We start from the raw sequence: 10237 nt of genomic DNA, 5'->3' as shown, positions 1-10237 counted from the left end.
ATCCATGAGCATGGAACATTTTCCCATTTCTTTGTGTCTTCCTCAATTTCTTTCATAAGTGTTTTATAGTTTTCAGAGTACAGATCCTTTATCTCTTTGATTAGGTTTATTCCTAGGTATCTTATGGTTTTTAGTGTGATTGTATATGGGATTGATCCCTTGATTTCTATTTCTTCTGCTTCATTGTTAGTGTATAGAAATGCAACTGACTTCTGTGCATTGATTTTATATTCTGCCACGTTGCTGAATTCCTGTATGAGTTCTAGTAATCTTGGGGTAGAGTCTTTTGAGTTTTCCACACAGAGTATAATGTCATCTGTGAAGAGTGAGAGTTTGGCTTTTTCTTTGCCAATTTGAATGCCTTGAATTTCTTTTTGTTATCTGATTGCTGAGGCTAGGACTTCTAATCTATGTTCAACAATAATGGTGAGAGTGAGCATCCCTGTCGTGTTCCTGACCTTAGGGGGAAAGCTCTCAGATTTTCCCCATTGAGAATGATATTCCCTGTGGGCTTTTGACAGATGGCTTTTATGATATTGAGTTATGTTCTCTCTATCCCTACACTATGGAGAGTTTTAATCAAGAAAGGATGCTGTATTTTGTCAAATTCTTTTTCTGCATCTATTGAGAGGATCATATGGTTCTTGTCCTTTCTTTTATTAATGTGATGTATCATGACTGATTTGCCAATATTGAACTACCCTTGCAGCCCAGAAATAAATCCCACTTGGTTGTTGTGAATAATCCCTTTAATGTACTATTGGATTCTCTTGTCTAGTATCTTGGTGAGAATTTTGGCATCCATGTTCATCAGGGCTATTGGTCTGTTATTCTACCTTTTGGTGGGGTCTTTGGTTTTGACATCAAGGTAATGTTGGTCTCATAGAATAAATTTGGAAGTTTTCCTTCTATTTTTATTTTTTGAAACAGCTTCAGAGAATGAAGTGTTTCATAACTGTTTGGAATTCCTTGGTAGAATTCCTCTCAGAAGCCGTCCAGCCCTGGACTCTTGTTTGTTGGGACGTTTTTGATTACTGCTTCAATTTCCTTGCTGGTTATGAGTCTGTTCAGGTTTTCTATTTCTTCTTGTTTCAGCTTTGGTAGTTTATACATTTCCAGGAATACATCCATTTCTTCCAGATTGTCTAATTTGTTGGCATATGGTTGCTTATAATATATTATTAAAATTGTATTTCCTAGGTGTTGGTCATGATCTCTCCTCTTTCATTCATGATTTTATTAATTTGGGTTCTTTCTCTTTTCTTTTTGATAAATCTGGCTAGAGGTTTATCGATCTTATTAATTCTTTCAAAGAACCAGCTTCTAGTTTCATTGATTGGTTCTACTATCATTCTGGTTTATATTTCATTGATTTCTGCTCTGATCTTTGTTATTTCTCTCTTCCTGCTTGGTTTAGGCTTTATTTGCTGCTCTTTCTCCATCTCCTTTACGTGTAAATGTAGCTTGTGTATTTGAGATTTTTCTAATTTTTAAAAAATATTTTATTTATTCACGAGAGACACAGAGAGAAAGGCAGAGACACAGGCAGAGAGAGAAGCAGGCTCCACGCAGGGAGCCTGATGTGGGACTTGATCCTGGGACTCCAGGATCATGCCCTGGGCTGAAGGTGGTGTTAAACCGCTGAGTCCCCCGGGCTGCCCAGATTTTTCTAATTTTTTTTTGAGAAAAGCTTGTATTCCTATGTACTTCCCTCTTAGGACTGTCTTTGTTTTATCCCAAAGATTTTGAACAGTGTTTTTTTTTCATTTTCACTTATTTCTATGAATTTTTTAAATTTCTGTTCAATTTCCTGGTTGACCTATTCATTCTTTAGGAGGATGCTCTTTATCCGTCAAATGTTGGAGTTCTTTCCCAATTTCCTCTTGTGATTGAGTTCAAGTTTCAAAGCATTGTGGTCTGAAAATATGCAAGGAATAATCCCAGTCTTTTGGTGTCAGTTGAGACTTGATGTGTGACCCAGTATGTGATCTATTCTGGAGAATGTTCCATGGGCACTCAAGAAAAATGTGCATTCTTTTCCTTTATGATGGAATGATCTGTATGTATCTGTAAAGTCCATCTGGTTATGATATAATGTCTCTCTTCATCCCTTACTACAGTCTTTGGTTTGAAATGTAATTTGTCTGATATGAGGATTGCTACCCCAGCTTTCTTTTGATGTTCATTATCATGATAAATCGTTCTCCGACTCCTCACTTTCAATCTGGAGGTGTTTTTAGTTCTAAAATGAGTCTCTTGTAGACAGTATATGGATGGGTCTTGCTTTTTTTAATTCAGTCTGATACCCTGTGTCTTTTGATTGGAGCATTTCGCCCATTTACATTAACTACTGAAAGATATGAATTTAGCGCCATTTTATTACCTGTAAAGTCTGTTTCTGTAGATTGTTTCTTTCTGTTCAATGTTACTTTTGGGTTTTCTCTTCACTTACAGGATCTCCTTTAATATTTTTTGCAGGGCTGATTTCGTGGTCACAAATTCTTACATTTTTTGTTTGTCCTGGAAACTCTTTATCTCTCCTTTCATTCATTTTCCCCTAGCACTGGAGTTTTACAGTCCTGTGTGCTCTGTAAACTTGGTGTTCCCCTGTTGTTCCAGCTGGTGTTCTCCTGGAGGGGCCTGCTGCATGGATTCTCAGGTGTCTTTGCCTGGGAGGAGTTACGCTGCCCCTTGCCAGGTGCCAGGCTGAGTGTAAGCTGCTTCTGGTCACTCTATGTAGCTTTTGTTCCCAGAAGGCTTTCAGCTGCCTCTTTAGAGGATGAAAATAAAAATGGCCCAGCCGGGATTTCCAGCCCCAGAGTTGAAAGATTTGGTCCCCTCTCTTTATTAAACCCCCAGGGATAAGTGATCTTCACTTCTGTGTGCCAAACTCTACAGACTCCTGTGGTGTGAGCCCCCATCCATCCTCTCAGGGTAAGGCAGAGGGTCGCTGTGTTTCTGCCCTTTGCAGGGCCCCTGCCCAGAGAGCTGTTACCCAATCCTGCCGTGGTTCGAGGTTCATTTAGAAAGGAACTGAGAGCCCTCTCCCAGGTTCGCGACCCTCTCTGGTTTCCCCTTTCCAATGCTTGGGAACTCTGCTGGCTAGGGAACTCCCACTGTTTCTGTGACCCTTGGGATCCTGAGACCACACCGTCCCGCCCAGGATTCTGCCCCACTTGGCTGCCTGAGCACTTTTCAGGCAGGATGTCTCTCACTTGAGCAGATTTCTAAAGGTTCCGATTTTGTGCTCTAGGGCTACATCACTTTCTAGTAGCCAGATAATGGAGGCTCCTTCCCCTGCCATTTATTTCCCCTCAGATTAACTTCTCTGCATCTCCTACCTTCCAAAAAGTGGTCACTTTTCTATTTGTAGAATTCCAGCAATTCTTTTCTTACATCTTGGGTTGAACTCATAGGTGTTCACAATAATTTGATAGTTACCTAGCTAAAAAGGGTCCAGATAAAATGAGGTCCCCTACTCTTCTGCCATCTTGCCCCTAGAAACCTTCACCACTTCTATTCAACATACCACTGAAGTCCTAGCTAGGACAATTAGATTACAGAAAGAAATAAAAGGCACACAAATTGGAAAGGAAGAAGTAAAATCATCTCTTTTTGCAGATGACATGACTTTATATATACAGGAAATCTTAAAGACTTCATAAAAAACTGTTAGAACTGATCAACAATTTCAACAAAGTTTCAGCATACAAAAATGACATGCAAAAAATCAGTTCGATGTCCACACACTAAAAATTAGTTAGGGATCAATTTAATGAAGGAGGTAAAAGACTTGTACACAGAAAATTATAAAACATTAATGGAAGAAATTAAAGAAGACTTAAATAAAAGAATAATCCTGTGCTTATGGGTTGGAAGAATTAATATTGTCAAAATGGCCATACTACCCAAAGTGATCTATAGACTCAATGCAATCTCTACAAAAACCCTAATGGTGTTTTCACAGAAAAAGAAAAAAAATCCTAAAATTCATGTGAAACCATAAAGGACCTCAAACAGCTCAAGCAATCTTGAACAAGAAGAGCAATGCTAAAGGCATCACACTTCCTGATTTCACACTTTTTTACAAAGCTATAGTAATGAAAACAATGCCATAAAAACATATACATAGAGACCAGTAGAACAGAACCAAGAGACCAGAAGTAAATCCACACTGATATAGTCAACCAATATTTGACAAAGGAGTAAAAAATACTCAATAGAGGAAAAGATAGTCTTTTCAATAAATGGTGATGGGAAGATGGATAATCATACATAGAATAATAAAATTGGACTCCTATTTTATACCAGTCATAGAAATCAACTTGAAATGGCTTAAAGATTTAAATATAAGATCTGAAATCATAAAACCAAAACTCAGAGGAAAAAACAGGGTAGAACTCCTTGACACAAGTCTTGGCAGTGACTTTTTGGATATTACACCAAAAGCATAAATGACAAAGGTAAAAATAAATAATTGGGAGTATATGAAACTAAAAAGCTGCACAACGAAAGAAATAAGAAAATGAAAAGGCAACCTACAGAATGGGAAAAAATATTTGCAAACCATCTTTATGATGAGGGGTATAGCCATAATATACAAGGAACTCCTACAACTCAATAGCAAAAAAAAAAATTTAATTTTAAGAATGGATCTGAATAGACATTTTTTTCCAAAGAAGACATACAAACAACCAATGGGTACATGAAAAGATGCTCAATATCACTAATCATCAGGGAAAAGAAAGTCAAAACCACAATGAGCTATCACCTCATATCTGTTAGGAAAGCTATTACTAAAAAGTCAAAATATGACATGTTGGCTAGGATGTATCCAAAGGAAATAAAATAGCTATCTTGAGATATCTGCATTCCCATGTTCATTGCAGCATTAGTCACAATAGCCGAGATATGGAAACAATCTAAATGTCTATCAATGGATGAGTGTATAAAGAGAATGGCATACACATACAAACATACATGTGTGCACACACGCATCCTGCCATTTGCAACAATATGCATGAAACTGAAGGACATTATGCTAAGTGAAACAAGACAGATATAGAAAGAAAAATATTGCATTATCTCACTTACATGTGAAAAAAATATATATATTGCCAAACTCATAGTAATAGGAAATAGAATAATGGTTACCAGATGCTGGGGCATGTGGGAAAAGGGGAGATTTGCAAGAAAGAGAGAGAGACAGACAGACAGAAATGAAGGAAGGAAAGAAAGGAGGAAAGAAAAAAGAGGGATCCCTGGGTGGCGCAGTGGTTTAGCGCCTGCCTTTGGCCCAGGGCACGATCCTGGAGACCCAGGATCGAGTCCCACGTCGGGCTCCCGGTGCATGGAGCCTGCTTCTCCCTCTGCCTATGTCTCTGCCTCTCTCTCTCTCTGTGTGACTATCATTAATAAATAAAAATTAAAAAAAAAAGAAAGAAAGGAGTTATGGGAAGTTACTATCAAATGGGTACAGTTTCATTCTTGTAAAATGAAGAGGTCTGGAAATGGATGGTGGTTTTGGTCACACAACAATATAAATGTACTTAGTAGCTCTGAATCATACAATTAAAAATGGTTAAGATAGTAAGTTTTATGTTACATGAATTTTGACACAATAAAAAAAAGGGTGAACTCGTAATGGATCAGCTCTCACAAAAATTTAAACAAAGCTTCAAATCAGCTCAACCCCAGCCAAAATAAGACAATATGCACCTACCCTAACTTTCTGCCACAAGCAAAAGTAGTTCATCTCTGGCGGAAGATAATTATCATTTAAAGCCTCATATCAACTTTTACTGCTTCTTAAACATGATGTCCAGCATTCAGTTAGTACTGAAACCAATCATGACAAAAGACACTATTTAAAAATAAAAAGGAAAAAATCAGGCAACCTATTAAGAGATCCAGATATTGAGTTGTTAGCCATATATTTTAACTCATTAATATGTTCAATAAATTACACAAGATGAGGATTTCAGCAAAAAACAGGAAGCTGTAAGAATCCGAAATTATAAAACTGAAAAATATAAACCCTGAAATTAGAAATTCAATAGATGGGATTTACATAACAGGTTTAGAATGTGTCTAATGTGTCTGAGCCTTGAGGCTCAGAAATGCTAATATATACAAAAGTTAAAATAACTTTTATTGTTTTAGTTCTATTGAGATAATTCTATTTTTGGGTGAAGCCTCTGAGTGTTAATTTTTCATATTTTGAACATTAGAGGTAATTGCATTAATGCAGCTATCCTTGAGTGTAATAATAAAATGTATAGTCATATGCACATTTAAAAATTACCATGTTTAGTTCTTTGTCAAGGCTTCAGAGGTTTCTCATCTCTGTCTGATGTTTCAACAGTTGGTTTCAGCCCAGAAATTTGAATTATTTCACACAATGCCACTGCAATGATAACTCTTTATGATTGTTGGATTCATTTCCAATATTATTGGCAAGAAAAGAGAAATTGCTCTTGCTAACACTAATTGATAAAGAAGGTAACCGTGAGATCTAAACCTTGAAATCAGATTTTCAAAGAAGAAATTCAGCTTTGCAGACCTTCGAGAAGTGCAGTTTTTCACAATTACCTTGTAAACCTATTCAACTATTAATATCCCTTTTAATGTAAAAACTAGAACCCATGAATTATTTTTAAATCAAAGGCATGTCCAATTCTTAGAATCTTGAGGTTCAGAATTAGTTTTATCTATTAAACCACTCTTGTAGACAGAGTATCATAATCATACTATCCTCTCCACTTCCCCCCAATATAATGCCTATAATTCATAGTTCTGAATCAGGTAGCTGAATCAGGTGATTGCAGGTGCATACTCTATTAGAGGCTTATAATCTGACTGAAAATTACACTATATTTGAGGCATATTTTATTTAATCCTCAAAACAAACTTGAAAATTAAATATTGTCCTAATCTTGAGGATGGGAAAATGGAGCTGTTTCAGACATTCTTATCATTCCCAATGGCACCTAGCTAATAAGAAATAAACCTGGAATTTGAACCTGTATGGAAATAGTTAAATGCTACCCTCACGTGTTTTTTTTAAGATTTTATTATTTATTCATGAGAGACACACAGAGAGAGGCAGAGACATAGGGGGAAGGAGAAGCTGGCTCCCTGCAGGGAGCCTGATGTGGGACTTGATCCTAGGACCCCGGGATCACATCCTGAGCTGAAGGCAGAAGCTCAACTACTGAGCTACCCAGGCGTCCCTTAGTCCCATGTTTGAATGCTCTTTTTTACTCCACTGTCAGTTAATCACTGGAAATTTTTCATCTTGGGATCTATATTTCATAGATACATAATCCTTTTACAATGATAAATGACTGAATGGCAATAAAGAAATGTCATTCTAAGAATGTAGTTCTACTGGCCATATTTTAATTTTAAGAGCCATTTTTGGTCTAGAAACCAATTTGAATGACTGTGTTGCTTTTTTAATGGTTTACAAAATAACTGTAGAGAGAAATAATTTGGTTTAGAGCTAGGCTACCTACATTGCTCAGGTATATAATTTTATATCAGGGGCCAAATAGGCTGACAGAGAGAACAGAAACCTGATAGTTAAAGAATAAATTCAATTACTGTCCTCAGGATGTTGTAATAGTACATAGAATGTGATTTTTAAAATGCATATTTAAAAACATAGAAACACAGATTTAAACATATAACCTAGGATCATTTAAAAGTTCAGCTTATAACTTTACCTTGGGAAATCCTGGGTTCTTGAGGTACAACATAGGAGCACAGTTTGTATGAGGTTTTCTAAGCATTAAAGACATAAGGGAGTTTTGTTAGCTACCTCCCTACCCACATCCAGAATATACTTAGATCAAGTAACTCTTGAGCAGGCAATAATTGCCATATTGTTGCTCTGGCAGAGGAACTTAGATATGTCAAAAGAATGTGCTTTACTCACAATACCCAGGCATTTGCTGCTCTAGGACACCTCTGGTTTCTTCCTGAGTAGGTCCACTGCTAAAAGCTTTCTCAACAATAAACTGTGCATTCTTTAATATCTTCAAATAAAAGCACTGCAGAAATGAAAGTGATATTTAAACCTGGAGATTTTTTTAGACTAGTAACAGGACATTGACAACATTGCCCAGAGGCAATGGTCTGGAGTGCACCCAGAGATAGTCATTCCAGAAGAAAGAGCAATAAACTAGGTATGTGGGACTTGTAAAAAGTGTGAAGGAGATAGGCCAAGAATTCTACCACACATTTAAAGAAGAGTTAATATCTATTCTCAAACTACTCATAAAAGAAAATTCCAAATTCAATCTAGGAGGCCAGAATTACCCTGATTCCAAAACCAGATAAGAACACCACAAAAAAAGAGAGCTACAGGCCAAAATCTCTGACAAACATAGGTACAAAAATCCTCAATAAAATACTAGCACACTGAATCCAAAAATACTTTAAAGAAAATCATTCACCATGATCAAATGGGATTTATTTCTTGGTAGCAAGAGTGATTCATATTTGCAAATCAATCAACGTGATACAACACATTAATAGAAGAAAGGAGAAGAACCATAGGATTATTCCAATAGATGCATAAAAAGCGTTTGACAAAAAACAACATCCCTTCATGATAAAGACTCTCCACAAAGTAGGGATGGAGGGAACATACCTCAGCGTCATAAAGGACATCTATGAAAAACCCATGGTGAATATCATCCTCAACAGGGAAAAACTGAGAGGTTATCCTCTAAGGTCAGGAACAAGACAAGGATGTCCACTCTCACCACTCTTACTTAACGTAGTACTGGAAGTCCTAGACCCAGCAATCGGGCAAGAAAAACAAAATAAAAGGCATCAGTAAGGAAGAAGTCAAACTTTCACTATTTGCAGATGACATGATACTCCATAATAGATAATTCAAAAGACTTCACCAAAACTTGCTAGGACTGATACATGAACTCGGTAAAGTCGCAGGATACAAAGTCAACAGATAGAAATCTGTTGCATTTCTATACACCAATAATGAAGCAGCAGGAAGAGAAATCAAGGAACCGATCCCATTTACAAGTACAGCAAAAACCATAAGGTGCCTAGGAATACACTAATCAAAGAGGGAAAAGCTCTGTACTCTGAAAACTATAAAACACTAATGAAAGAAATTGAAGATGACACAAAGAAATTGGAAAGCATTCCATGCTCATGGATTGGAAGAAAAAATACTGCTAAAATGTCTATACTATCAAATGCAATCTATACATTCAATGTAATCCCTATCAAAATACCACCAGCATTTTTCACAGAGCTAGAGCAAACAATCCTGAAATTTGTATGGAACCACAAAAGACCCTGAAGAGCCAAAGCAATCTTGAAAAAGAAAAGCGAAAGTGGAGGCACCAATATTCCAAACTTCACATTGTATTACAAAGCTGCCCTGATCAAGACAGTATGGTACTGGCACAAAAACAGACACATGGATCAATGAACAGAATAGAAAACCCAGAAATGAACCCACAGCTGTATGATCAATTAATCTACAACAAAGTAGGAAAGAATATCCAATGGAAAAATGATAATATCTTCAACAAATGGTGCTGGGAAAATTGGACAGCAACATGCAACAGAATGAAACTGGACCATTTACTTATACCATACACAAAAGTACACTCAAAAGGGTTTAAAGACTATGTGTGAGACCTGAAACCTTAAAAATCCTAGAAGACAGAACATGCAGTAATTTTTCTGACATTGGCCATAACAAACAACTTTCTAGATATGTCTCCTGAGACAAGAGGAAAGAAAAGCAAAAATTAACTATTGGGACTTCATCGAAATAAAAAGCTTCTGCACAGTGAAGGAAACAATGAAGAAAACTAAAAGATAATCTATGGAATGAGAGAAGATATTTGCAAATGACATATCTGATAAAGGGTTAGGATCCAAAACATATAAAGAACAGCTCAACACCCCCCAAACAAATAATCCAATTAATAAATGGGCAGAACACATGAATAGACATTTTTCCAAAGAAGTCATACAGAGAGTCAACAGGCACATGAAAAGATGCTCAACATTACTGATGATCAGGAAAATATAAATCAAAACTACAAGGAGATACTACCTCTTACTGGTCAGAATGCCTACAGCAAAAAAAAGAAAAAAAACTCAAGAAACAAACAACATGTGTTGGCAAGATGTGTTGAAATAGGAACTCTCTTGCAGTGTTGGTGGCAATGTGAACTGGTGCAGCCAC

Source organism: Canis lupus, chromosome X (assembly GCF_048164855.1).
Source record: "Canis lupus baileyi chromosome X, mCanLup2.hap1, whole genome shotgun sequence".
In the NCBI taxonomy this organism is placed as follows: Eukaryota; Metazoa; Chordata; class Mammalia; order Carnivora; family Canidae; genus Canis; species Canis lupus.
This window is presented reverse-complemented; position numbering follows the sequence as displayed.